General features: G+C 46.2%; 1 pseudogene; it reads left to right on the top strand.

Annotated features, from left to right (window-relative positions):
- Nucleotides 1-4,612: 4,612 nt before the first annotated feature.
- The window catches only part of LOC102491230 (elongation factor 1-alpha 1 pseudogene), a 1,662-nt pseudogene continuing 1,309 nt past the window's right edge, over nucleotides 4,613-4,965 (top strand).

Genomic DNA, 4,965 nt, shown 5'->3' with positions numbered 1-4,965 from the left:
CTCCATTCTCCTATTGGGATTTTATGCACACACACACATGCACCCAGTGTGATTTTCTTTTCTTTTTTTTTTTTTTTAAGAATTACTTTATTTACCATGATTATTTTCCAGTTCCATCAGAGAGAGACAGAGAGGGAAAATGAGAAAGCAAGCCACCAGGTCCAGGACTTGAACCATGGTAAGCCATGTGGGAGTCCAGCTCCTTTAACTACCACACCACCTATTGGTCACGCCCAGTGTGATTTTCAAGCTACTAGGTCTGGGACTCAAACTGTGGATGTCTAGTGCCTAACCACCACACCACCCGCTGGCCCCCCTGTGTTTCATGGTTACAATCAGATAAATGTATAGCTTCTATTTTCTTCTTTGTACTGTTCTACATTATCTAGCTTTTCTACAGTGACTTTTATAATTTTATATTGATCTTCTCTCCTCACCATTGGATCTGTTGGTGAGTTCAGAGGTCATTTTTTCAAATTCTCTTCATCCTTAGAAAGGACAAATTAAGTTCCAGGAAAGAAAACTAAATTGGTTGAGTTTGGACAACATGTCTGTTCTGGTCTAATCAGTTAAGACCCAGAAAGTAAGGTCATACAAAACAAACATGGCCGCCAGGGCCCGGGTCCGCAGAGCGGGGAGGGTGACACGGGTCTCCGAGAGCAGGGAGGTGAGGAGGGTCCTGATCTTTAGGGGGGATTGCTAAACCATCTTCTGTGGTTTGAATGCTGACGTCCCCTCTAAAATTAATGTTGACCCTTCATCTCCTGTAGTCATATTAAGAGGTGGGACCTTGAGCACATGAAGGCTTGCTTCCTCTCCATGGGGTAAGGCCCTTAGGAGAGGCCCACGTGGCACTGGGCTCATTTTGCCCTTCCTCGGTGTGAGACACAGAGCTCTTCCTCTCCAGAGGACACAGCAATGAGGTGCCGTCCTGGAGCAGTGGCAGCATTCCTCCCTGCACGCTGAACCTCCAAAGCCGTGAGAGACACATTTCTATTGTTTATAAACTACCCGGTTTCAGGTTTTTGTTACAGTAGAACAAATGAACTCAAATAGCCTCTTCTGTCAACGGATGTGGTGAGGGCATCTGGAGTCCATTCTACCAACCTGAGTGCTTGAGTAGATTGTTCGGCTTCATCCTTCACCACTCAGTATTCACGCTGGCGAGCCCGATGCTGTTTCAGGGTGACACCAGGCCAATCAGGCATGATGCTTCCCTTTGTGTAGAGGGAGAGAAACAAGCCGAGCTCACGAATCAAATGCTTTGACTTGGTTTATGAAAATAAAGCCATCACATCAATGTACAGTGAAACCAGCCAATGGGAAGACTTCAAGTACCAGCACTGTGGCACGTGGTTGATGACAGTCTGGAGCTAGCCTTCCGGTATGGATAGAAGTACTGATAGACAACATCTGGGCAGTTACCGGGTTTGGCACTTTCTCTGCAGCTCCACAGTGACCGTCAGGTTTTTTGTAGTCTATACTGCAGTCGTTTGCATATACCTCCAGTAGAGAATAAAACTCAGTGATCAGGAAACACTTTCTAAATGCTCAATAACTGTTGGAAAAAAATGAACCAAGTAATAGCAAACTAACTAAAAATATTAATTTTTTTTTTTTTTGCCAGAGGGCATGCGTGCTTGCCAGGGAGAAATGGGGGCGTTGGGTGGGGAGAGTGAGAAATGACCTCCCACCCAATCCCTCCACTCCTCTGTTGGGGATTTTGGCCACACATGAACAAGTATCCAGCATGTTTTTCAGGCTGCCAGGTCCGAGACTTGAACCATACAGTTGGCCATGTGGGGTCCAGTCACCTTAACCACCATGCTACCAGCTGCCCCCGACTCAAACTTTTCTGATCACTTTTATAGCAGACTCAAAGCTCCTATGGAGTTTTTGGCAGTAGGGTTTTTTGCTTTGTTTTAATTTTTATTATGTTATTTATTTTTGGTAAAAATCACCCTCCCCATCTCCTTATTCTCCCTCTCCCCCACATACCCAACAATCAGTGGCTTCTACCCTAATGTATTGTGACACTTCACGTGTTGTGGTTGACTTCGAATGTATTTATCTCGTAATTTCGAAATTAAGTTGAATTCTCTATTACGGGAATGTGGAAGTGCTTAAAGGACCGCATCCCCCTGCTGTTTCTTGATATGCCTTGTGTTTTGGGTCAATCTTTAGCCTCCATTCTGACTACTTTTATTTTAATCCAATTTCTGTCTTCCAAGGAGGCCTTTTTAATTCGAGCAGAAAAAAAAAAGAGCATGATGCTCTAGGAAAAAAAGAAAAAAGCTTTCCAAATTAAGGTCTAGCTGGGTCTTAATTGAACTAATGATACTGGCAGCAAATAGCCACTGGTGTTGACCGCGTGCCTCCTGGTGTGGGGGTGACAGGAATCTCCTGACCTGCGGAGTGACTGCTCTCTGCCAGGCTATTTCCGAAGTGATGTATACTTTTTAACTCACGAGATTGTGACAACTGTTTATAAGATATTTACCAGCATTATCTCTGTCTCACAGATGGAAAGACAGGCACGGGAGGGTTAAGTACTATAGCCTACTGGTTAAGAGAGCCTGATGCCACATGGCTGACGCTGGTTTGAATCCCAGCCCGTGTGGCTCAATGAAACATGCTGGGTGTGTGGGTAGGTGCCTCAAACCCCAGGATGGAGAAATGGAAGAGCAAAGATTGGGGCACGACCACCTCCCTTGGGGTTGCTTTCTCCTCCTCACTCTCTGTCTGTCTCAGGCAAGCACATGTGCCCACTAGAAGTAGAAAAGAAAAAATAAAAAAGAGAAGAAAAGTTAAGTAGCAGCCCAGATTCATATAATTAGTGGGTAGAAGTTTTGAGGTGCATGGTTAGGCTGTGGTAGGCAGTTAGCCATGAGCGGGCAGCCCTAAGAGAAAAGCTAAAGGCTCATCTAGCTCCAGGTGCCAGGAGGGCGAAGCAATTTGCCATCTTCCTTCCTTGGGGTCTAAGGGAAGCACACAGGGATGATTTGTAGATTTTTCTCTTATCAAAAAGACCTAAGCAAGGGAACCAGCAGTTAGCGTAATGGCTATGTCGCTGGACTCCCATGTAGTCGACCGCGGTTCGTGTCCCGGACCTGGTGGCTTAAACTCACGTCGGGCACGTGTGCGTGCGTGCCCAAGATCCCGAGAGGAGAATGGAGGAGAAGGGATTGCGGCATGACCATCCCCCCTGGGGGGTGATTTCTCGCTTTCTGTCTCTATGTCTCTCTCTGTCTGTCCGAGCCCTAGAGTGAAAAACTCTCCAAAAAAAAAAAAAAAAGACCTAAGCAAGCATTTTGGTCAACACCCTAATTCCCATTAGGGTGATGGGCTAATTGGGCAGTCTAATTGAGGCAACCTGGCTCGCATTGGGCCTGCGCGATTAGGTGATCAAGTTCCTCATTCTTTACCAGTGAGGAAGGTGCGCAGGTGCAGGAAAAACGTGTGGATTCAAATATAAAGGAAGGACATAGGCAGTGTAAGGGGCCTCCCACTAATGAATATTCATGCTCTCAAGTAATAAAAATAACAGTTAACTAGTACTAAGCACGGTTGCCACCTGGCAATCTGTCTGCCCAAGAACCTTTTTGGGTGTACTTCTTTCCTTTCCTTCCAATTAAATCTTCTTTTCTACCTACTTCATTCGTGGTTGCGGTTTCATTTTGTGCCTAGGGACAGATCTCTCATTTTAGTAATCTGGACCCAAAGAACCAAGGACTTCACAACGCAGCTCCACACTCTCCCATCCGTTAACAAGGCAACCTAACTCAGCAATGCGCCCCTAACCAGTGTACTGAATTTCCTCTTGATGAGATGTGACTATGTCTGTTAAGTCCGGTCTGCCATTTCCCAGTTTCTTATCAAGACACCTTCAATCTCTTAATCCAATTTGGGTCATGCCATGACAGAGTTGCTGGGGGCTTAACTGGACTCCTAGAGGTAAATGCCTGAGGCAGTCTCCAGCCCATGGTACGTGCTCAGTCATTGGGAGCGCCTTTCTCTTCTACCATTTTAAGATCTGACTAATCTAAGGACCAGCAGTTAGCGTAATGGCTATGTCGCTGGACTCCCACATAGTCGACCATGGTTCGCTTCCTGGACCCAGTGGCTTAAAACTCACACCGGGCGCGTGTGCGTGCATGCCCAAGATCCCGAGAGGAGAATGGAGGAGAAGGGATTGCGGCATGGCCATCCCCCCCGGGGGGTGATTTCTCGCTTTCTGTCTCTCTCTCTCTGTCTGTTTGGCGAGTGCACATGCCCTATAGCAAAAACCTCTCAAAAAAAAAAAATCGGACTAATCTACATATCAAGAATGAATTATCCTTGCTTATGGCAAAGTACTCTCTGGAGGTCCCACCCTGATAATTCCAGATGATCTCGTCTTGAAATCCTTAACTTAATCACGTTTACAAAGATCCCTTTTTCCAGATAATGTCACAGTCACAGGTTCTGGGGAGTAGGAAGAGGACATATCTTTTTGGGGCATCCACCATTCAACCCACGATGAGGGGCTAAGAACAGGTGTTTGGTCTTTTTCACAACGGGTTTGCCTCCAGAACACAGGTGTTGTGGAGACCACTGCTAAATCAAAGCCAAAATGGGAAAGGAGAAGACTCACACCAACATCGTTGTCATTGGACACGTAGATTCCGGCAAGTCCACCACCTCTGGCCATCTGATTGACAAATGTGGTGGAGTCGACCAAAGAATCATGGAAAAAATTGAGAGGGAGGCTGCAGAGATGGGAAAGGGCTCCTTCAAAGATGTCTGGGTCTTGGATAAACAGAAAGCTGAACATGAGTGGTACCACCATTGGTATCTCCCTGTGGAAATCTGAGACCAGCAAGTAATTTGTGACTATCATCGATGCCAGGACACAGAGACTTTATCAAAAACATGATCACAGGCCGGACCAGCAGTTAGCGTAATGGCTATGTTGCTGGACTCCCA

Source organism: Tupaia chinensis, unplaced genomic scaffold, assembly GCF_000334495.1.
Source record: "Tupaia chinensis unplaced genomic scaffold, TupChi_1.0 Scaffold000625_1, whole genome shotgun sequence".
NCBI classification, from domain to species: Eukaryota; Metazoa; Chordata; class Mammalia; order Scandentia; family Tupaiidae; genus Tupaia; species Tupaia belangeri.
The sequence above is the reverse complement of the archived record's forward strand: the minus strand, read 5'-3'. Positions and strand labels throughout refer to the sequence as shown.